Source organism: Cottoperca gobio, chromosome 13 (genome assembly GCF_900634415.1).
Source record: "Cottoperca gobio chromosome 13, fCotGob3.1, whole genome shotgun sequence".
NCBI lineage: Eukaryota > Metazoa > Chordata > Actinopteri > Perciformes > Bovichtidae > Cottoperca > Cottoperca gobio.
The window spans coordinates 1,306,966-1,332,398 of NC_041367.1; the positions used below are offsets into that span (position 1 = coordinate 1,306,966).

A 25,433-nucleotide genomic window follows, 5' to 3' on the forward strand; every position below is an offset into this window, starting at 1 on the left:
CCAGGGCATGCCATGGATTTTTCCTTAAAGTTCAGCACTCTTGGGACAGCATCAAACTTACTGAGACAGGAAGAGAGGAAGGCGTGATGTAAGGGTGGAGGCACAATGGAGGATGAAGTGTCAGAGAGAGGTTAGATGGCTCCCAGTGTCTCCAGGAGATCCAGGAGTCAGAGAGAGTGAGAAAGACGAGAAGTGAGGAGATCAAATATCTTGTTCAATTTAAAGGACTTTCAGTTGTAATGAAGTGAATGTGTTTCAGTGTGCAGGCGGGGCTTTAGACATCAGGGCTAAATTGAGATTGTCTTCCACGTCGCTCTATAAAGAGCGGAGAACGTTTATTTGTGTGTGTTTATATATGTGTCTGTGCATTTGTGTGTGTGTGTGTGTGTGTGTGTGTGTGTGTGTAAACAACACCTTTGTGCAGGATAATCATTTCCCTTGATTGTACGCTCACTGGAGCTCAACCCCGATAGGATGTTTTGTGTAGATGGGACTCGATGGTGAAGTAAGAGACACAACACGATGGGTCACACGTGCCGTCCGTCACGCAGAGCACGTAGTAAAGGTTCAACGTTGACCCCGACACGCAGATAACGTCCATCCTGAATGTTATCTGCCAATGAAATGGACGTGTTTCCCTTTCTAAACACATTAACAGTAGTTATTTGATTATATAAATATATGAAGTATAAAAGTTTTGCTTAGTGCAGCTTTAATTTGTCTGTTTTACCTTCTGAGTTCAATAGCGGCTAAAAGTCAGTGCACTGTTGTTGACCGTGTTCTGGTCCTGCTGTGCGTTCAGGACGACATGTAGAAACTCAAGCCAGCTTTGGGCGAGTGACGGAAACCAGAATCTGAGTATTTCAGCCAATTCGGCAACTGGGAAGCTCGCCAATAATTGCATTTGTGTTGTCTGCGGCCTGGAGACGTGTCACAGGGGTCACAGGGATCACAGGGGTCACAGGGGTCACAGGGGTCACAGAGATCTGTTCACTGAGTGGATTATTCATCTCAATTATTATCCAAAGTACTGTTTGTTCCAACAGAGTTCAACCAAAACCAAACAAAGTCAAATTGCAGGCGAAACATGACGACTGAAGTGTCGACGGGACTTTAGACCGAGTCTAATCTGAAGCTTGTCAACGTTACGTTCAGTCTCTTCAGTGTAAGACATCCAGACAGATCCGGACACAGAGGAAGGAAACTACAAGAAGTTCTTGTTCGTAAAAACAAGACGGAATGAAACTTAAAATATTAAAGAAGTCATAGTCACAAACTGAAGGAGTAATACTCTTGATATTGCATATCTGATGTACATGTAGTGTGAGTACGTGATGTGATTTATACTTTATAACAGCTGATCATTGATCTGATCTGATGAGGCACTTTGTCTGACACGGTGGCGCTCTGATCAACATGTGGTGTGTGTGTGTTTTAGCTTATTGTTTTGGTTTAATGGCTGAAACTTTACTGTTTCCCGCTGCACACGACCTGCTCAGCAGCCAGCAGCAGGTAGTAACAAGCTGGGGAACATAGTGGAGCCTTCAGCAGCTAAAGAGACACATGCTCCTCAAATAAAACCCAAAATATAATAAATATTTCTGTACTCAGTATGCTGCACTTACATTGGTTCGGCTGATTGGAAGCTGTTGTTGTGCACTCATTACTTCCCCTATTTGAAGCTAATCTACTTGCCACATTCGGAGTTGTATCCTCGTGATTGTTTGCACTTTGGACAAAAGCGTCGGCTAAATGTAAAGTAATAAAATGTAATCTAAAGAGCCAGATATTTCCCTCAGGGACCGACATGCACAGAGGTGGAAGAGATGATTATTGGACTTACAGTCAGCGGGTGGAGGACACACAACTCCACATGAATGCTAATGTGCGTCCGCTGGATGTGCAAATAAATCCCAGAATCAAACCTTTGGAGGTCGGGTTGTGATCCATGCTTTTATACACACGCAACATAATTACTGATGTTGTTTCTTCACTAACCAACAACCACTACAGCACGTTGTACCTGCAGAGCGTCTGCACCACCTTCTGTAACAACCTCCACGAGTCTCAGAGTCGTAGTTCAGTTATGAAATCGTGGCGTTGCACGGAGCGCCTCTCGCTGCTGACAGCTGCTGACAGCTGCTGACAGCTGAAGACAGCAGGTCGCGTCGGCTCGGATTCAGAAGCAGTTCAGCCGACTTCTCTGCACGTCTGCTCTGCGTCTCCGTCCGTATGTGAAGTTCACCTCCGTGCTGTCATCCTGCAACTATCCACTCGTTCTCCTGTGATGATGCAAATCATGGATGTTGATGTGAAGGCTCCTTTACAAAGTGCTAACACTGTTTATAGCTCGACCATTTCATCCAAAGAAATGCGTTATTCAGCATTCTCTTGCTCTGGACTTTATTATTAACACATCCCCTCCGGGCTTTGTGCTTAAACAACTCCTAACGAAACAGAAACATATGGCACCAACACATGAACCACTCAGGAAGATACATAAATACTAACCCTGCACGACGTTCATTTACAGGTATGATATCAAAAGATGCTGCCTGAAGGTTCGCAGCACATCCTGGTTGAGCTCATTGATCCACAGAAAGATCCATGATGTGCTGGATGTAAAGATATTCTCACTACGACTGGGTTATTGACAGACAGACAGAACGGTGTTACAGTGAATCTGTTCCCCATCCCCTCCGGCGTCTTCACACCTGTGGCTTCCCTTCGCTGGCACCACAAACCCGTTCATTATCCAGCGCCCACAGCTTCTTCCTGTCTTTGCCTCAAAATGAAATCTTAAAAACCCACTTCCTCCAGGCCTGAGACGCTGGGTGCAGGAAAGAGAAAGCGAGACTTGGTAAAAATAAAGAAGACGGCTTCGTCTGCAACATCTCATGGAGCCTGTTTAATCTTTAAACAGTGCTGACTTCTGGTTCACGAAGTTAGCGACTCCTCAGGAGAACAATCATCACTGACGGGAGCTCAGGGTGAAACAAACATCTCACCTGCAGCATGTGAATGACTGCTGTAAACATTAGTGCAGGTGCTGCAGAGCAATGAAGCTTTTCTACCGGGGGACGCACACGTGCACACAATCCAGATATTATACGAGACAGTAGAAACTTTCTTTCACCTATTTCTTGTAATTTAATCATTTTAAGGTTTCTAATCCCAGCAGAGAGCAGTCAGCACGTACACTCAAGGTCACTATCAGATGCACACACACACACACACACACACACACACACACACACACACACACACACACTGATGCTCAATGCTGATTGAATACGTAAAGTCTACAGGGAGCTCAGGACTCCACCTGCCATGCCGGCGCTGCACAAACACTGTAAACAGGTGAATCTCATGTTCTTCTTCTGCACTAAATATTCAAAGCAGATCCAAATCTTTGCTCCACTTTGTCTTTGCACACGACGCAGATCCACATTTTGCTGACACACATTTTCGAGTGTTTAACTGATTTTCTACAACAAACAGATGCTGTGGAGAGAGCGTGGCGCTGCACACGGCGACACCACAAAGTGCAGCAAGACAACGATTAAACAATCGCTTGTTGACTGAAGCGAGAATAAAATCCATCCGTCATGTTGACGAGAACACGGAGGAGGAGATTTGCTGTAAGACGGTGACCTGTTATAATCGTTGTTGTTGTTGTTGGCTGGTGGTTTCCTCTGTGACGATGCTGATGTAAAGCCCTGTGGAGTGTGTGTCCACTGGTTGTGCTACAGAGCTGTGACCCTCACACACTGTTCCACTGATGTGTTTAGAGGTTGTATAAGTACTTTTGATGTTTGGATGAAGACTGCTCTTGTTTTTTTGGTGGGCTGATATCTGTTGACCTGTTCTAAATCTGTCTCTGACTAAACTCTTGTGTTGATCATCTCCTCATGTTACGCCTCAAGTTCCCCCAAAAAAAGCCTGAATCTCCTTTAAGTCATCACATTATTTATTCTCGTACATGAAGACAGATCTGATGACAGGCAACACAATACAGAAACAGACACTATAGATTGGATTGGTGCATTATTTTGAGACCTCTCACTCTGTTGCATACTTTGAGGAATGAGTCAGACGCTCTGCCTTATGATACAAATGAGTCATATAGCAGCACATATAGCAATGTACACCAGCCGGGAGTTGAACTGACTTACCTTAAAGGATAGACTCACATCTGTGAATAGTTCTGTTGAATACTGGCAATTAAAAGATCCAAATGTTTATCAGAAGTTAATATGAGGTCAGCAGTCTGCATTATGTTTCTCTCCAGTAGCAACATGCAGATAACAACAACAACATTAAGAGTCTGCAGCCGTGCTAGCAGCTCTATGAGACTGCACATAGGCAAAGTGGTGCTTTGAGCTAAATGCTAATGTCACAATGCTAACATGCTCACAATTTAGAGAAGATTCATTATACGCACATCACATAGTGGCAAAGCTATCAGAAAACAGCTTCAATAAGGAAAAAGGAAACGTTCTAACATGACGAAGGATCGAAACGTAGTCAATAAGAAACGTTTTGAGAGTAACATGCTAACAATGTCAATGCTAACATGCCGATAGTGGAGTAACATGCTAACAATGTCAATGCTAACATGCCGATTGTGGAGTAACATGCTAACAATGTCAATGCTAACATGCTGATTGTGGAGTAACATGCTAACAATGTCATTGCTAACATGCCAATTGTGGAGTAACATGCTAACAATGTCATTGCTAACATGCCAATTGTGGAGTAACATGCTAACATGCTGATATTAAGCAGGTATAATGTTTACCCTGCTAACTATCTAAGTGTAGCCTGCTAGCATGCATAGCTAACTAGCACTACATTACTGGACACATTTAAACCTTGACCTGATAATGACGCTGGATGAAAAGTTAAAAGATAAAAAATGTTGTTACGATTGATCAACCAAATATCAAGGCCATGCATCCAATAATTAATGAGGGAACTAATGTCAAGGAGGGAAAGTAAAAGTATGATTAGTCATCAGGACACGTCATGTGAGAACCATGTACAATGTGCCAAATCCATCTGAGAGATGTTTCACACTTGGAGCTGCCGGTGGCACCGGAGAAGTCAGGGGACGCCCAGAGTCAGCAGGATGCATCCTCTGTGGCCTACATATCTGAACAAAATCTCATTCCAATCCATCCCATAGTTATCGAGGTTTTTAGATCGACATAAAGCCATGAGTACAAAGAAAGAGCTTTCTACTGTAACTTTGGAAGATTTCCTCTTGATTTCTCTGTTTGTTTGGATTTTATGTTTAGTTCTACAAAACACAGAATGTTATAAAATAACCCTGATGCAGGTTTTTAGATTGTATAATGTGCGGAGCCGGGCCAGGCCGTCCTGGAGCCGGTAGTCGCTCTGCTGCAGCCATCTCGAGCTTCCAGATGGTCAGTCTGCTGCAGCTCCTGCTGCTCATCATGGGCTGAATTATTCATCTCCACCAGTGGATGATCATGTGGCTCCCATGCGTCCTGTTACACAAAATGTTTTTTTTAAATAACCGGATTAAAAGTAGCAAAGTATTCTTCTGCGAGACATCCTGTGACTTCACAAATTAGGTTTTGATTTAGTCTTTTTTGCACAAACCAGAAAACGACACGGGGAGACCTTTTGAAGCGATACAGAGTTTTTAAATGTGTCTTATTGGACTGTTGATATATTCAGCTTCTGTTGTCACGGTGGTGTCGGCATCTTGAAATGCTTTACACACATTGAATTAAGAAGAATTTCAAACAACAATTTGCCAAAGGATCCAAGTGGATGCCTTCTCACAGAGGACGCAGCCGTCCCACACACCTGTGTGTTGTTCACATGTGCACTTTATTTCATGTGGATTGAAAGACTGTGAGATACGAGCTTCATGCCATCGCTCCAGTGAAAGGGCTGCGTGGTGCGATGTGTTCGTCTGTGCCGTCGTCTCTTTACCCTGAATGTTCATCTGTCACTTGAAAACATGTCAGGCAGACAGACCCCCCCCCCCCTGCTTATCGAAGCAACATTATTGTTGACGTCGCTGTTGCAAAGACTTCATACTTCACACACAGACACGCACACACACACACACACACACGCACACACACACACACACACACACGCACACGCACACGCACACACGCACACACGCACACACACACACATCTACATAACAGCTGACACAGAGGAAGATACTGCTCTTCAACGTTGTAATCCATAATGGATGATAAGGCTGTAGATGTGTCCTCACACACGACTGGTCCAGACGTCACACGCTCTGATCCTCGACGCTCTTTGTATATTTTGTCATTATAGCTTTGAATTATTCTGTTGCAGGATTTCTTTGTGAACACGGTTCAGTCCACGCACGTCCTGGTTCTGCATCACAGACTTAAATACAACAGAGACATCGTTAATGTTGTTAGACACTCCGGAGAGTTTCCTGCTATCGTGTGTGTGTGTGTGTGTGTGTGTGTGTGTGTGTGTGTGTGTGTGTGTGTGTGTGTGTGTGTGTGTGTGTGTGTGTGTCTGTGTGTGTGTGTGTGTGTGTGTGTCTGTGTGTCTGTGTGTGTGTGCGTGTGTGTGTGTGTGTCTGTGTGTGTGTGTGTGTGTGTCTGTGTGTCTGTGTGTGTGTGTGTCTGTGTGTGTGTGTGTGTGTGTGTGTCTGTGTGTCTGTGTGTGTGTGTGTGTGTGTGTGTGTGTGGTGTGTGTGTTGTGTGTGTGTGTGTGTCTGTGTGTGTGTGTGTGTGTGTGTGTTGTGGTCTGTGTGTGTGTGTGTGTGTGTGTGTGTGTGTGTGTTACCATGAGCAGAGGTGATGGGACATGTCTGCAGCTATGACAGTGATGTAGTGCAACATATATTAAGTGTCTTTAATGTTTTATTTACGCCTCCAGATTTAACTAACTTCTCGTCTCTAAATGTTTTGTTTTGTCACTTATAAAATATAAAGAATATAAAGAATATAAAGAATAATAATATAAATAATTTCATATAAAACAGAGAAAAGCAGTAAATCTCCATATTTTAGAAGCTGAAAACAGCATTTTTATTGTTGCAGCTCTACTCAAAATATAATATTTATACAAACATGTTGCATTATAAGTATGCGTTTGCATAGCCTTCGTTAATGAAATGATAAATGGGATGTGCTGAGAGACGACAGAGCTCTTTGGAATATGTGGTTCATCCTCTGGTTCCATTGTGAGGAACACGAGAGGAACGTTATTGTCTCGTCTGCATCAGCGCTTTAATCTGCGTGTGTCTGTGTTCGCACAACAGAAGGTGCTATTTCTCCGACGGCTTTGTGATGCTTTGATGTACATTTAAAAATCCAAAATAGATATTTGTGAGCTCTCCACATGGTGCAGGGAGGAGGAGGTGGACGCCCTCAGAGATGGCAAGTTCCATTTTTATTGCAGACATGCATATTAAAATGCACAGAGAGAAATGAAAGCAAACCACACGACATGCTGCAGCGGAGAGAAGCTCTGCATGAAGACGAGCACGAGCATGCACACAATATGTGTACTATGCACCAACACACTTACACAAACCAAGAATAAACAAATTAACTGGAGGGATTAAGAGCATTTAAAGTTAGAAAGGTCAAAATAGAAAGCGGGGAATAATAATATTACTGGTTAGTGTGTGTTTCTGTGTGTGTAAGTGTATAACGCATGAAAAGAAATATGAAGTTTATTGTTTAATAAGGAGTGTGCTGTTGTAAATCAAAGCAGCTGTGAGACATGTGTCTGGAGTTAATTGATCGAGCACACATCAGTGTGTGAGACAGGAACAAAGCCTGAAGGGAGACGAGCACCCAGAAAAGAGTTTGACCTTTGCACATGTTGTGAACTGACAGTAACGTCAGCAGGTTTCTCATATGCATGTAAATAAAGGCTCGTTTTCTACGTCCCATAATAAAAAGACAATAAATCTACAGTTGCTGTTGATATGTCACGTCTCCTGTTCAGTTCGAAGTGATGACTGTGACAGATTGAAAGCATATTCTGAATTACTGGGACTTCTCATTTCCAGCCGGAGACCGGGGACTCTCCAAGCTGCAGTGACGGCTGTAGCTGTCACATTTCTACCAGCTGGCTGAGCTTAGCCACATGATATGATGCTAAAGGCTAACGCTACATGATATGATGCTAAAGGCTAACGCTACATGATATGATGCTAAAGGCTAACGCTACATGATATGATGCTAAAGGCTAATGCTACATGATATGATGCTAAAGGCTAACGCTACATGATATGATGCTAAAGGCTAACGCTACATGATATGATGCTAAAGGCTAACGCTGCATGATATGATGCTAAAGGCTAACGCTACATGTGTCAGGTACAAGTTAATGATCCATGTAGAAGACGTGTTGTGCCTGCGTGTCAGAGCTGATCCTGTAAGGAGTACGATAAGACTTCTGACCCCATAACGCTGTTTGGCTGCTTAGTTAGTGGGACAAACAAGAGATGTTTGAATGCCTGGACCTCCCCCCCCCAAAAAAAAGATGAAATTCAACGGCTAAATCAATTAATTCCAATGGAAGACACAGAGAGACACACTTAATCCATTCCTTACACTTTTATTCTTGTATTTCATCTCCGCCAGGCATAACCCTGGGGGGTCATGTGTTCGGTCGTGTGTGTGTGTGTGTGTGTGTGTGTGTGTGTCCACAGCTAATCTTCCATGCTGCTGGACCGATCACGCTAATGTTTTCTGTGCTTATGGTTGAAGTGATTCACAATTCTTTTGAAAAACAATATTTCGTTGACTCCTTTAAATCGGCCGGTTGGATGAAGTGATCGCATTACTGCCAAGTTTTACCCAACAAAACGTTACTTTAGTGCGTCGCTATTTAGCACATATTTTAGGGACATTCTCATTATTTTCTCATTTTAATTATGAAGCTTAGACGTAACCTCTGACCTTCTGTGATCGTAGGATTGCATGTTTTCTGCTTTATTGCTTTTTATTTATTGATCTTGTGTCAAATTAAAGGTTCAGTGTAAAATTATAAATGACTTAAGTGTCAGACAGATGAGGGATACATGAAAGGAAGAACTCCACGCCGCACAGGAAGCAGACGGAAGCGTTGGAGTCAGACGCTTCACTGGCACTTATCCGCTTGGCTTCTGGAAAGGTTAAAAAAAAGATGGCCGCATCGAAACTGTTTCGCCGCGGAGCGTCACTCAGTGAACACCAGTCGACGCAACAACCGCTGAGTCTCTGTGGGAGCACCGCACGTCTTCCACCTGGTCTGTGTGATGCAGATGTTCCTCCTGGTCTGTGTGATGCAGATGTTCCCTCCTGGTCTGTGTGATGCAGATGTTCCTCCTGGTCTGTGTGATGCAGATGTTCCTCCTGGTCTGTGTGATGCAGATGTTCCTCCTGGTCTGTGTGATGCAGATGTTCCCTCCTGGTCTGTGTGATGCAGATGTTCCTCCTGGTCTGTGTGATGCAGATGTTCCTCCTGGTCTGTGTGATGCAGATGTTCCTCCTGGTCTGTGTGATGCAGATGTTCCCTCCTGGTCTGTGTGATGCAGATGTTCCTCCTGGTCTGTGTGATGCAGATGTTCCTCCTGGTCTGTGTGATGCAGATGTTCCTCCTGGTCTGTGTGATGCAGATGTTCCCTCCTGGTCTGTGTGATGCAGATGTCCCTCCTGGTCTGTGTGATGCAGATGTTCCCTCCTGGTCTGTGTGATGCAGATGTTCCCTCCTGGTCTGTGTGATGCAGATGTTCCCTCCTGGTCTGTGTGATGCAGATGTTCCCTCCTGGTCTGTGTGATGCAGATGTTCCCTCCTGGTCTGTGTGATGCAGATGTTCCCTCCTGGTCTGTGTGATGCAGATGTTCCCTCCTGGTCTGTGTGATGCAGATGTTCCCTCCTGGTCTGTGTGATGCAGATGTTCCCTCCTGGTCTGTGTGATGCAGATGTTCCTCCTGGTCTGTGTGATGCAGATGTTCCCTCCTGGTCTGGTTTATTGCCAAGTTTTCACAAACAAGGAATTTGCTTTTAGTGTATTGGTGCAGAAATAAACACAGGAATTAAAATGGAAAAATAATATTATTAAAGTATTATAAAAACTATTATAATATAAAAAATAAGATGTTTAAAAATAAAGATAAAAATGCGAAATTACGTTGAAAGATATCCAGTAATATATATATACATGAATTAAAAGTGGAAGAGCTGTGCAGTTATTAAAGTGCTCGTATTGTGAAATCCTTCCCCTGCTCACACACTGCACACACACTGTACACACACTGTACACACTGCTCACACACTGTACACACTGCTCACACACTGCACACACTGTACACACACTGCACACACTGCACACACTGTACACACTGCTCACACACTGCACACACTGCACACACTGCACACACTGTACACACTGCTCACACACTGCACACACTGCTCACACACTGTACACACTGCTCACACACTGCACACACTGTACACACTGTACACACACTGCACACACCACTGCACACACCGCACACACTGCACACTCACTGCACACACCGCACACACTGTACACACTGTACACACTGTACACACTGTACACACACTGCACACACCGCACACACTGCTCACACACTGCACACACTGTACACACTGTACACACACTGCACACACCGCACACACTGCACACTCACTGCACACACCGCACACACTGCTCACACACTGCACACTCACTGCACACACTGTTTTTGTAGAAAAACAAAGAGATGGAAGAAGTACTGACTTAATTTAAGTAGAAGAAGCAACACCGCTTTATATATTTCAAAATTATAGAAGTATAATCAGAAAATGTTTTGTATATTTCATGATTATTAAGTGATGCATTAATTAAAAAGTGGCTTTTTATTACTGATCAAAATACTTTATATATTGTTTTTAATTTGCAAATCTTACTTTTCTGAATACAATTTTAAATATTTGAGTAGAAGTACAAAAGAAAACTGCCAGTGCAGGAAAGAATATTTATTTATTTATATCTTGTATTATAAATTATTTGTTAAAATGTTGTTTGAGAGATTATTATAGTTTAACACAGGAATTATGATAAATGATCATTTTGCATTGAAAACACGGGCAGGTTTTATATAATACAATATAGAAAATAGAAATATGAGGAATGACTGTGAGAAATATAAAGTATACGTGAATTAAAAGTGGAAGAGCAGATTTTAAAGTGCTCGTATTGTGCAGATTAAATAAAGAAAATAAGACTTTAAGAACTATATCATTATATTCTTCATGATTGTACTTTGAGTTGTGACATTCTGTAGGTTGTTAAATGACATTATTGTTAGAAACTAAACTAACATGTTTGTATTCTTTTCGTTTTTTAAATGTTTAAAGCGGTTTTCTATAAAACTTTATTTTCTGATTATAAAACATTGAGTACTTTAAATTATTACATTAGATGATTTGTTTATGACATTTGTTTAATAACAAATGTTTTATGTTATTTTATTTTGATAATTAATAATGTCCATTAGAACAGATGTGTAAAGTAAAAGAATAAAAAGATACTGAGAGGATCAGAACAAAAGCAAATGAAAATGTTTAATACATTTAATAGATATAAAATAAGATTTAAATATCAAACTGAGGTGTATATAAATGTTTGGTATATTATATCCATAGTTTTTTGTTTGTTTATTTTATTTTTAAATTATATTTAATGAGAATAATGAATTTATAAAGATGAAGTAAGACTTCAGTTTAGTTTTGCTTTGGTTTGTCAAAAGTAAAGACTTAATATTGTTTATTTATAATTACAATTATAATATGTTTACCAGTTGAAAACGACCAAACTAAACTGAATTAAATTAAACTAAATTAAATTAAACTAAACTAAACTAAACTAAATTCAATTCAATTAAACTCATCTAAACTAAACTGAATTCAAATTAATTAAATTAAATTAAATTAAATTAAATTAAATTAAACTAAACTAACTAACTGAATTAAATTAAATTAAATTAAACTAAATTCAATTCAATTAAACTCATCTAAACTAAACTGAATTAAAATAAATTAAATTAAATTAAACTAAACTGAATTAAAATTAATTAAATTAAATTAAACTAAACTGAATTAAATTAAATTAAATTAAATTAAACTAAATTAAATTAAATTAAACTCATCTAAACTAAACTGAATTAAAATTAATTAAATTAAATTAAACTAAACTAAACTAAACTAAACTGAATTAAATTAAATTAAATTAAATTAAACTAAACTAAACTAAACGGAATTAAATTAAATGAAATTAAATTAAACTAAACTAAACTAAACTAAATTCAATTCAATTAAACTCATCTAAACTAAACTGAATTAAAATAAATTAAATTAAATTAAACTAAACTAAACTAAACTAAACTAAACTGAATTAAATTAAATTAAATTAAATTAAACTAAACTAAACTAAACGGAATTAAATTAAATGAAATTAAATTAAACTAAATTAAATTAAATTAAACTCATCTAAACTAAACTAAACGGAATTAAATTAAATTAAAATAAAATAAAATAAATTAAACTAAATGTAATTAAACTAAATTAACTGACCCTAACTGACTGAATCCGTCATAACCTCACAGATCAGCTCTTTTAAACTTGTCTTTTATTTATTTAATCCATGTTTGTAATGTTGTATTCGGCTGTTTGGGAGAGAATCCTCTGATTCTTCTGCGTCTCCCTGCACGCTGGCAGAGAGCGAGACAGTGGAAGCGAAGGAATACGAGCTTTGTGTTTGTCTCAGGGTTGTACCGACTTTATCCTCCCTTAAAAACAAAAACCACAAACGCATTCTTCCCTCCCGTACAGAAGCATACTTTAATCCTCAAACACGTATTCTTAAAGACCAAAGGTCAGAGAACTCATCCGGCATTAGTTTCACATCTGGACGGAAATATATAAACTGAATTAGTTTGTTTTAAACTACAGACAACAAATGTTTGTGTTCTTCAGACGAGAGGAACATGAGAACATGAGAGTGTGTGTTTGTAACTGTGTGTGTAGATGTAAACTCTCCACAGCTACATTACATAACGCCTCATGTACATATTAAACACTTGTAATATAAACTGTGTTGATGTGAGTCATGAAGTGGGGAAGCTTCATGATATCTGTTAGTTACATGTATGACTCTGTTCACCTGTAGTGTGTACAACATGTATGACTCTGTTCACCTGTAGTGTGTACAACATGTATGACTCTGTTCACCTGTAGTGTGTACAACATGTATGACTCTGTTCACCTGTAGTGTGTACAACATGTTTGACCCTGTTCACCTGTAGTGTGTACAACATGTATGACCCTGTTCACCTGTAGTGTGTACAACATGTATGACTCTGTTCACCTGTAGTGTGTACAACATGTATGACTCTGTTCACCTGTAGTGTGTACAACATGTATGACTCTGTTCACCTGTAGTGTGTACAACATGTATGACCCTGTTCACCTGTAGTGTGTACAACATGTATGACTCTGTTCACCTGTAGTGTGTACAACATGTATGACCCTGTTCACCTGTAGTGTGTACAACATGTTTGACTCTGTTCACCTGTAGTGTGTACAACATGTATGACCCTGTTCACCTGTAGTGTGTACAACATGTATGACTCTGTTCACCTGTAGTGTGTACAACATGTATGACCCTGTTCACCTGTAGTGTGTACAACATGTATGACCCTATTCACCTGTAGTGTGTACAACATGTATGACCCTGTTCACCTGTAGTGTGTACAACATGTATGACTCTGTTCACCTGTAGTGTGTACAACATGTATGACTCTGTTCACCTGTAGTGTGTACAACATGTATGACTCTGTTCACCTGTAGTGTGTACAACATGTATGACTCTGTTCACCTGTAGTGTGTACAACATGTATGACCCTGTTCACCTGTAGTGTGTACAACATGTATGACTCTGTTCACCTGTAGTGTGTACAACATGTATGACTCTGTTCACCTGTAGTGTGTACAACATGTATGAATGTTACAATACATATCTTTAAAGGAGCTTTTCTCTAAAGGAGCTTTTTCTCTCACTCTTCAGCAGAAGTCTCCACTTCAGCAGCACTTACATACACCAAACTTTCCACTTTCATTCCTCTCTATATTCTGAAGCTTTGTGCAGAGGGCTTTGTTCACATGTCACTCACAGCTCATGTTATACACGCTACACTCACTACATGCAGGAGATGCACAGAGTTCTGTGTGTTGACAGGATTTAGTGATTTATGGAGTGATACAAAGACAGATCCAGAATCTGTACAAACCTTTGACATGTGAACAACATGAAACACTCTGAACCTGCTTCACCCAGACTTCTCTTTACGTCTGGACATGGAGCAGATTACACATATTTAATAACATAATGTCTCATTTACATATTTAAACATCACATTTCAGTAAACGTGTAATACAAAACAATATTGTGTTAATGTGTTAATGTTGATGTCATGAACTGGAGAAGTTTCCTGTTGATATCTGGGAGTTAAAGTTGTTCCTGGCTCCGTGTCGTGTCTTTAATGATGTGTACATCCTGCTGTTTCCACTGGTTGAAGTATTATGTTATATATTTAAAGTCTAAATGAAAGCAGCAGGTCGACACATGTTATCATCAGTGATGTAGTTCTGCTGCTTTCATCGGCCTGAGAACATTTACATCTTTTTATTTTCAATTAAATGTTGAAAAGTCGCAAATAAGTTTTCACGTTTGGCCGAAGTGGCGAAAAGCCACGTGCGACGGCGAGCGACGGAAACAGAGTTAGCGAACAAACGACGACGTCCATCCAGCGTGTGACTCCAGTGTGTCCCGACAGACAGATGGCACCACCTACTGCTCACCTCCATCAAACGCTCCTCATCATCCTCATCTTCCTCATCATCGCAGAACGTGTGGACGGAAACAAGCATTCGTTCATTCTCTGTTTTGGTCGGATTTCTTAAAATGGGGTTAAAAATAAACCTGCTTTACGTCGCGCTCACTTGCGACTCCTCAGATCTATAAGTTCACCTCGGGGCTACGGCCGGCGCCGAGACACCACATAAAGAATTGGCCGCTTGTATTTTCCAGCACAAGTCTGTGATGTGGGTGAAGATGGTTGATAATGAAGACAAAGTTACAATCAGTGTTTGTTCCAAGCCTCGCCTGCGATCACAAGCTTTGGGAAGAGACTTCAGAATGCATTTATTGCAGATACAAGTGGTTTGTTTTTCTTTCTGCATGATGTCTTGAGTTTCCAATGATGCTGCGTGCAATGGAAGGAAGCAGAGGTACTTTGGGAGGCTTTACAGATTCCATCCAGCCGACGAACGCCTCAGGACGCCCTAAGAAAAGCCAGTGGATGTGGCGGGACAGAAATAACTGGATAACTGGCATGCAAATGAATGTGCTGGTCAGCCGTGTTTCTGCTTATCGTGCACCTCCAGTCATTTTCCTTATGAGGAAGTGGAGCTGTCATGAGCTTCAAGAATGCCAGCCCTGGTTTAACCTTGAAGAGAGACGTTTCACGAGGCGGGGTTAAAAGGCTGCCACTCTCGAACAAGAGTCACACAAAGCAAAGCAGCGGATGATTAACCGGCTCTTTGTTTCTGTAGAGTTCCCTCTCAGGTGTGCGCTCGACATGTGTATGTTCCTCCGTCTTTGTTTCTCGCCACAGAACATCAAACACTTGAGTTTCTCCGGCATGTGTTTGATCCTGATCCTCTGTCACCTGCTCAATGTACTTTATCTGGATTATATCTCAAGGCGTCGTCTTACAAAAGTATTCAGGACAACTATAAATATGTGGTTTTGAAAACCCCCTCCAGAGCGATTCTTTGCCCTTTGTTTTGCCTTTATTATAATTTAGCAGCATGCAGCAGAGCGTCGTGGTCGGGGTTGGAACCCATGTCCATGTGGTAAACACTCATGTTAGCACAGGAGGCTGGATGTTAGTGAGCAGGCTTTATCCTCTGCACATTTACTAATTTAACATTTTAATTAAGTTCAAATGTGTTTAATATTTAAGTGTGGACTGCTTTTTAATTTACCCAAATAATAAATAAATGATTAAATATGTAAAATGAATACTTTCTGTGACTCTTATCCTAAATGATATTGTTTAAGTTTATTTTAATTAGTTTTGTTCAGGTCCCAGAAGCGGCTTGGGTCAGCTCCTAAGTTTTTAATTTAAATAAAAGTTTATTTATATTGAGTTAGCGTATAATGTATTTAGTGATATCATGGGAATGGTTTACAAAAAACAACTGTAGACTAATCTTTTCATACGGCGAACATAAAAAGGAGTTCATTAACTTTTCACTTATTTGCTCTAATAAAAGTCTGTAAGTAGTTAATCATGAACACACAGAGGTGTGTTGCAGGATCAATCCACCTGCACTCAGGTAACTCAACACACATGTCCTATTTAGAGTTCTTTTTGCATTGTGTTCACCTTTTACCTAAATGTCTAAACCAGGGGTGTCAAACATGCGGCCCGGAGGCCAAAACCGGCCCGCCAGAGGGTCCAATCCGGCCCGCGGGATGACTTTGCAAAGTGTAAAGATTAGTTGTTTTGATCATAAAGTAAAATCCTGTTCCAGATACCTGTGACACAATGTTTGTGTCTTTGTAGACACACTGATCTGTACGTTGTAACACACATGTGTAAATTAAAAACTTTTTAATTAAGAAAGTTCAGGTTGTTCATAATGTTTAGTAAAAAGATATAATTGGAACATTTTCAGAATGTACTTTCTTGCACTAAGACGAAGGGAACATGTGGAGTTGTTATCATGCTGTGATGGTACTGGTCCGGCCCACCTGAGATCACATTGTGCTGCATGTGGCCCCTGAACTAAAGTGAGTTTGACCCCCCTGATCTAAACTGTTAAAAACAAAACAAAGAATGCAGAAATATGAGAAAGTGTCTGTGCATGAATAGCTTTAAGAGAACATAGTTCATTCGGGCTTGATTGACACTTGTTCCAGATGGGAGGGTCATTCCTGTGCAGTCCCGCCTCACTGTGTGTCTCTTGCTGGGACTTGAGGCTATAAAATGAAGGAACTTACTGTAAGCAGGGCGCATTCTGTAGTTGGAGTTCCCTTTGTGAACTCCCATACAGAAACTGAAGTCAGTGCAATGAGTTAATCAGTGCACACGCACTCACACAGATCTCGCTGTGGGTTTCCTCTCACTTCCAAGCTGACAACGTTTCTCCAAGACGCCGGGTAGAGACAGCCCAGCCATGGCCGGGGACGGGACGGACCAGCGGGCGCTGCAGTATGAACAAACGCTGGTGAGTTTCACTTGTTGCCAGTCTAAACTTCTACTTGTCACCCGGTACGTGCAGTCCCCTTTGCATGGAGAGGGGGAAGCCAGACTCCATTGACAAATCCTTTAATTTAACGCTGCTGGCGTAACGTTCTGACACTAGCTAACACTCCACAAGTTCTAATTTAATTTAAATAAAAGTGAGTTGGTGTAAAATGCGTGTGCCGAATGAAACAGTGCATCTCTGTGAATCGGGAAGTTTCTATTTGACTGTGTGTTTCTGCCGACAACCAAGTTTGAACTATAAATTGTCAGATTTTAGACGAAGTACGCTCACGTGAAAGTGACCGAGGTTTGTGGTGTGTCTTTAAGTCTTTAATTTCCCTTTTGTGTACTTGTGTGGTGACATAAGTAGGGACACGTTTCTAAATGGCCTAACCCCCCACGTTGAATGTCTTTAGCTAGGCTACTAGCTTTACAAAAGCTATTATCACAACATCTGGATTTCGTTCTCCTGATACAGGTAGTTGTGTCTCCTCTGTAAGGCGAGATTCCGGCCAAACTCCATTCTCAAAAAGCCGAAGGCTTTAAGAAAGCTTTGTATATTGTCGTAAACACATATTAGAAAATTAATTCATTCCAGTTTTAATTTTAAAAATGTGCTGATAAATTCGGCATGAAACATTTTTCACAAAACATTTATTTATGTAACTGAAATATAAACTTTCCCCAGCCATTTCGCCTTTCCACACACTTTCTTATTCCAACCAGAAGACACCATGGTGGGCGGTAGCGAGCAGTGTGAAGGATTGAAAAGTTGACATTTTAGGAAATTAAGTTCTGCTTGGTCCTTAATGGATTAGCCGAATTAACAATACATTCTTAATGATTAGTAAAATGCCTGGAGTCATGCTTTATAAGATGTGCATATTTCTCAAAAAGCAAATTAGCTGTGACTTAACAGATGTTTTTAATGGAATTTGGCACAATAATATAGTTCATTCAGAACAATGATTTGGCAAATATCTTCTAATCTGTCTGCCAATATAAATGAAATACCTACAACATGCAATAGGGTGGTGTCAAGTTCACATACACAGTACAATGGTGATTGGGGTTACTGTATGTGTCAGGAGCTCAGTGTGTAGGCTGCATTGATATCAGCCACCATTCAACAATGGATCAATTCATTGTTGTTCAGCAGCTTGGGTGCTGAGAAAAGCTGCTGTGTACATGTGCATAATGTGTTGTAGGATTAAATGCATCTGGTAGTTGTGCAGGCGTCCGGTGTTATAACCTTTTTTTATGCAGGGTGAACAGTGATTGAATTAGAGTTTAGACTTTATAAGTTACTGTGCGGCTCATGATTCTTCCCTAAAGTGACCAGGCATGCAATAAACAATTATTTTTATTATCATTTATTCTGCTGATTATTATATAGATTAGTTGTTGCAGAAGATCTCCACATGTGAGAGGATGAAAACCGCATTTTCTGCCCTTTTTTTGCATGAGAAATGACTATTATCAAAAATCAATGATTTGTTTGTTCGCCCGATCGCTGCAGCTCTACAGGCAGTTGTTGGGATTCAGAGCCGGTCTGCACACGTTCTAGAAGATGTCAGTTGAGTGACTGGTACGATAACCTGCTTCATACAGCAGGGGGCTCTCAAACATTTTCATGACACTCAACAGATCAGAGGCAGAGCACCCGCTTACATACACTCTCTTACAAGTGAATTATAATCTAGAGAAATGACACCACTCCTCCCGAAGGTTCCTATATCCCACTTTGAGGAGCGGGACTCTTCAGGGTGAGGTTTGTGCTGAGAGTCCAAGTGTTGTGTGCAAGTGTCTAGTTGAAGAATCTGCTATTCGAAGAGACAAGTTTTATAGGCCAACTGGACCCATTCAGTGACAGCGAGGCTTTAAATGAAGAAGAGCCACGACTGTAACACTTCTTTGGGTCTCTGTTTCCTTCTCTTGAAAAAAGTTTCTTTGTAAAGAGCCCCCCCTTCCCCCTTCCCCCTCCCCCCTTCCTACCCTGCCTCCCTGTGTGCTGTTAATCTGTGTGTGTTTGTGTGAGAGATTACACAACGTGCGACCCGCTGATTCAGCGCTGGACGCTCTGTCACCCTGGTGGGGTCTCGTGCTCGGCCCTGCGGCTCTCAGAAAGGAACGTGCAAGCATGCTCGCTGCACAAAAAAAAAAGAAAAATCCATGCACACCTCCTTCTTCTGCTCGTCAGCTGTGCTCCAACTGTTGTTACATGAATACGATTGTGGAAGCATCTAAATGGAGTCAAATAAAAATAGCTACAGTGTGAGAATGACCTCTTTTACATAAATGAGTTCTCTCTTTGCCCCCCATCTCCTCGCCGTGGGTTGTAGTAACATGGTGTCTTTGTGTGATATTGGCAGTCATGGTGGTTGTGTGGGTTTGTTGTGGGCAGTGGATGTTCAAAGAGGCCAGTGTAGTTTGGCTGTGAGAACGGCTGAAAGGCTGGCTGCAGAAATGTTGGCAGGGCCAGAAGTGAGGAGCACTTTCAAAATAAAAGCTCAACATATTGTCTGTGAACATCAGATGTGATGACACAAGGCTGTAGAGTGTGTTTCTTCTCCCCCCTCAGTGTCCCACGGTCACATAAATACTGGTTGAGGCTTTTTCAAGAGTTAAAAAAACATCATTTGTTGTCACTTAAAGATTAAACAGCAGCTACACTCAACATGTTACTGTCAGCCTTCAACGGTGAATTTCTACAGCACATTTCATTCAAAGCGCTTTAAATAAAACATTAGAAGCATCAAGTCAAAGTGCAAAAGAAACGCATTAGAAAAGGACATTTAAATGCAATTTAAAAACAATCATTAAAAAGCCCAGAAAAGGAAATAAGACCAGAATAAAAGGTGCAATTTAATTTATTAAAACGCAGCGGCAAACAAACAAAGATTTGCAGCAGACTTTATATTTCTTTATGTCATTAAATAGTACATTGACCTCGTCCTGTGATCAAAGGTAACGTTTTATTAGCTGTTGCACAATAACGTCAATCACACGACGGCGAGAGAATATTTATGACATTTTATGGAGTGTCAGTATTTTTCCTAAGCAATTAAAAGCGATAATGTAAGTCAACATTCCTCCAGTGTGCACAACAACACTATTTATCACATGTCATTGAGTCCTGTGGTTTTGCAGATAAAAGGGGGGGGGGCTGTCACTTTCCCTCCTCTGGATGCCGGTTATCTCAGGCAGGTGTCTCCCTGCAGGGTTGATGTCGCGGTGACCGGAGACGGGCGGTAACCGTACTTAGACTCAAGTTGAACAATGTCCACAGTGTTTGCGTTTAATCCACTTTGTAATAATTAACAGGATAATCACAACAAGCGGGCGATAACAGAACGCCTGTGTTACTAACTGCTGGGGGAAGTTTAAAGAGGGGGGGGGGGGGGGGTGAAGTGATGCAATCATTTTGAGAATTGTAGGACACCATGTGTTCTTGGAGTACAGCCACAACTAATGATTATATTCATTAACGACGAATCTGCAGATTGTTTTCTGTTAAACGATCGCTCAATAAAATAGTGATCTAAAATCCAAATATAACTTTTAGGCTTTTTAATTTTACAGACTAAGAACAGATATTTAGCTTCATGTGAGAAGCAGGAAGCAGTGGATTTGTGGCATTTTTGCTTTAAAACAAACAAATTATTGCTGTTTTAATGTGTCTGTTGGGTTTAAAGGTTCTGAGGACGCTATGACTGCCGCAGATCAGCAAACTTCTGAATGTTCAAGATAATATTTATTTAAAGTGATGATAACGGCGTTTTGATAAATACTCTCAGCCGAGGTCACTTTCTACAACTCCAAGTCCACAGACCGAATTAATAAAAAACCCAGTTAACTGTCGGATAAGCAGAGTGGTGCAAACGCATCGTAAACATTTTGCTAAGTTCTCCGTGCCAAGATGTAGGAAGTAGCCACTAATCGAGGCGTTTTGGAGGATGTACAGTGTTGTGTGTGTGTGTGTGGTAGCCTATGAGCGTCCTTCTGTCGCTACGTCCATCTTGATTCAACGTGTTTAATGTCCCTCCTCTTCGTCCCATCCCTGGTGGACAGAGAGGATCGTCACGCCGCCCCTTTGTCTGTCACTCTACGCATTAACATGTTAGTTAATGCGTGTTGTGTTGAGTGTGTAGCAGCTCTGAGTCAAATCAAATGTATTTATACAGCCCAATATCACAAATTATACATTTGTCTCAGTGTTTACAGACTGTACAGGATACAACACCCTCTGTCCTTAGACCCTCTGTCCTTAGACCCTCTGTCCTTAGACCCTCTGTCCTCAGACCCTCTGTCCTCAGACTCTCTGTCCTTAGACCCTCTGTCCTTAGACTCTCTGTCCTTAGACCCTCTGTCCTTAGACCCTCTGTCCTCAGACCCTCTGTCCTTAGACTCTCTGTCCTTAGACCCTCCGTCCTTAGACTCTCTGTCCTTAGACCCTCTGTCCTTAGACTCTCTGTCCTTAGACCCTCTGTCCTTAGACCCTCTGTCCTTAGACCCTCTGTCCTTAGACCCTCTGTCCTCAGACCCTCTGTCCTCAGACCCTCTGTCCTTAGACCCTCTGTCCTTAGACTCTCTGTCCTTAGACCCTCTGTCCTTAGACCCTCTGTCCTCAGACCCTCTGTCCTTAGACTCTCTGTCCTTAGACCCTCCGTCCTTAGACTCTCTGTCCTTAGACCCTCTGTCCTTAGACTCTCTGTCCTTAGACCCTCTGTCCTTACACCCTCTGTCCTTAGACCCTCTGTACTTAGACTCTCTGTCCTTAGACCCTCTGTCCTTAGACCCTCTGTCCTTAGACCCTCTGTCCTCAGACCCTCTGTCCTTAGATTCTCTGTCCTTAGACCCTCTGTCCTTAGACCCTCTGTCCTTAGACTCTCTGTCCTTAGACTCTCTGTCCTTAGACCCTCTGTCCTTAGACCCTCTGTCCTTAGACCCTCTGTCCTTAGACCCTCTGTCCTAGGACCCTCTGTCCTTAGACCCTCTGTCCTTAGACGCTCTGTCCTCAGACCCTCTGTCCTAGACCCTCTGTCCTTAGACCCTCTGTCCTTACACCCTCTGTCCTTACACCCTCTGTCCTTAGACCCTCTGTCTTTAGACCCTCTGTCCTTACACCCTCTGTCTTTAGACCCTCTGTCCTTAGACCCTTGCATCACACAAGGAAAAACTTCCTAAAAGAAACCCCATAATTAAAGGGGGAACATGTTCTAAACCTCAGGGAGAGACTGAGGAGGGATCCCTCTCCCAGGACGGACAGACGTGCAATAGATGTCGTGTGTACAGGATAAACAACATAGTACAAATACAACATTTGACAGAAATGATGTTGTGTTGAAAAAGAGAAAGTTTGGATGAATCCAGGAAAATGTCAAAAAGGCTTCCCGGTGTCCAGCAGGACCAGGGCAGCAGGCGCAGCCACGATTCATGATCCTGACGTAAACTTTATCAGTGGCAACCTGCCACATGAGAGACAGACACTCCGGGGATGATAGCCCCGGATGATGAGTTAGTAACATACATTTACATAAATGCATACAGATAGAGAGGGAGAAGAAGAGAGGGAGGGGAGGAGAGAGGAAGAGAAGGAGGAGCAGAGAGGTGTCCCCCGGCAGTCTAAGTCTATAGCAGTATAACTAGGGGCTGATCCAAGGCAAGCCTGAGCCAGCCCTAACTATAAGCTTTATCAAAAAGGAAAGTCTTTAGCCTGCTCTTAAATGTGGAGAGTGTGTCTGCCTCCCGAACACAAACTGGAAGCTGGTTCCACTGGAGAGGAGCTTGATAGCTGAAGGCTCTGGCTCCCATTGTACTCTTAGAACTCATGTCATGTCTCTTACGAACTCCAGGCGATGTCCGGAGGATCGGGTCTGGACATTGTGTAATGTCACTGTGTAACGTCACCGTGTAACGTCACCGTGTAACGTCACCGTGTAACGTCACCGTGACTTGCAGCAGTTGAAACTGATTATTACAAGTGAAACAAAGCTTTGGTCCGGCCTGTTCTTCAGTCGGCAGAACTTCTGGTTTATTATGGCGACTGTGCTAATGACTGTAGAACAGAACAACAGGGAAGTGAAAGTGTCGGCCACAGAAGTATGGAAACAGTCATTTGCGAGAGCGTGTGTGTGTGTGTGTGTGTGTGTGTGTGTGTTGCCCGTATGTGTGTGTGTGTGTGTGTGTCCATCTGTCTTGCTGTGACACACAGGGTCATTTGTAAGCCTGTGTTATTCAGTAATTAGGCTTCATGTAGCCGCAGACACGTCCGTTTGATGTCTGCTTGTTGCAGTCGTAGTGGAAATGTCCCTTTTACTCGCCCTATACACTCCTCTGTCTCACCTCATCACGCCTTGGGAGTGAAGTCTTTTATTTTATTTTTGCAAGACAGGTCAACAAGTCCTTGACCCCGGCTTTGAGAGTGAAGAGAAAGAGCTGCTTGCATAACATTTGTTCATAGTTAGCTTGTGAATAGGCTGCCTTTTGTTGCAGATAAGCATCAAAAGGTTTTTCTCTCTCTGTTACAAAAGATCATTTTGCTTCTTTTGTTTTCTCTTTGCCAAACCGACAAATCCACCTTTTTCTATTCCCTGGAAGTCGGCCTGATGGATTTCCTCAGTAAGTGTGGAGCGATCTCCAGGTCTCAACACAAACAGTCACACAAAGGCCTTTTAAATGAGGAACGCTTTTGTAATAACTGTGAATTTGGCAAACACTCCACAAGACTGTGTGTGTGTGTGTGTGTGTGTGTGTGTGTGACCTTGACGGGTCGATAGATTCCAGTGTTGATGCTCGTCTGATTAGTGTAACAGTTGCTTCTTCCTCTCGTGTCCTCACACAACAGATAGATGTTCAGTGAGTCAACGCTGACTTACAAGAATTAAAAACTTCAATTTCTTGTAAATTTAAACAAATAAATCACAAGTATTTACAGATAAACTGCAGCAGAATAGATGCAGTAAAATAAAACAAACATTTTGACAATGTGAGCTGCAGCATCAGTTTCCATTTTTATATATAATATTTCCATAATTTATAATCTGATGAAGATGAAGCAGAGAAGGACGGTGCTCTTTGTAGTGAAGACCATCAAGTGCAGCATTTAAAGATGTTGAAAAGGTTAATTGTTGAGAAGCTTTAAATGCTTTAGTTTAACATAATCATTTACTTCTGTCTCATCTCTCTGCTTCTCTCTCGTCTTTAAGCAGACATTTGAAATAAATGTCCCTTTCTTACCTTCTCTGTGTCCTCGTTCAAACGAGCCGACAGTCGCTGCAATGCAGCAAGTCACCTTCATGCACCTTCATGCTCCTTCATGCACCTTCATGCTCCTTCATGCACCTTCATGCTCCTTCATGCTCCTTCATGCTCCTTCATGCACCTTCATGCACCTTCATGCTCCTTCATGCACCTTCATGCTCCTTCATGCACCTTCATGCACCTTCATGCTCCTTCATGCTCCTTCATGCACCTTCATGCTCCTTCATGCACCTTCATGCTCCTTCATGCTCCTTCATGCACCTTCATGCACCTTCATGCACCTTCATGCACCTTCATGCACCTTCATGCCATGACAAAGCTGCAGAGTCAGTTGACACATCAGCGGATGTTCAGTTCACTATCAGCTGTGTGTGTTTGAGTGCGTCTGCTCGGAGAGTTCCCGTCTTTAGAGAGATGCTTTTACACCAAACAACTTCCTGATAAAGGTGTGATGTGTCTGCGTACCCTGAAGAAGATCCAGACACAAGAACTCACCCTGGCTGTGACACATGTCACGCTGGCCATGTACTGTGATTTGATTCTGCAGAGAATCAAAGCGGCTTCATCACATTTAATGCAAAAGAATCGCATCATTTATTATTTGCGTGCAGCTTCAGTCCAAACACAACGTTGCTGAACGTCCTGCAGGCATAACGTGTCCGCTTGTTGCTCATGCAGATGTTTGTCACAACAGAACGAGGATCTGCTTTGATGGCGCGGCCGCCTACCGGGTCTCTGGTGTGGCCGGTCCTTATCTGCTGTCACGACTCATCTCACACATCGTGGCTGACGGCCTCACTGTTTATGCTTCCATACTGC

General features: G+C 41.8%; 1 pseudogene; it reads left to right on the forward strand.

Moving 5' to 3' along the window:
• Positions 1-17,132: 17,132 nt before the first annotated feature.
• Positions 17,133-25,433, forward strand: part of LOC115017736 (chloride channel protein 2-like) — a 69,531-nt pseudogene continuing 61,230 nt past the window's right edge.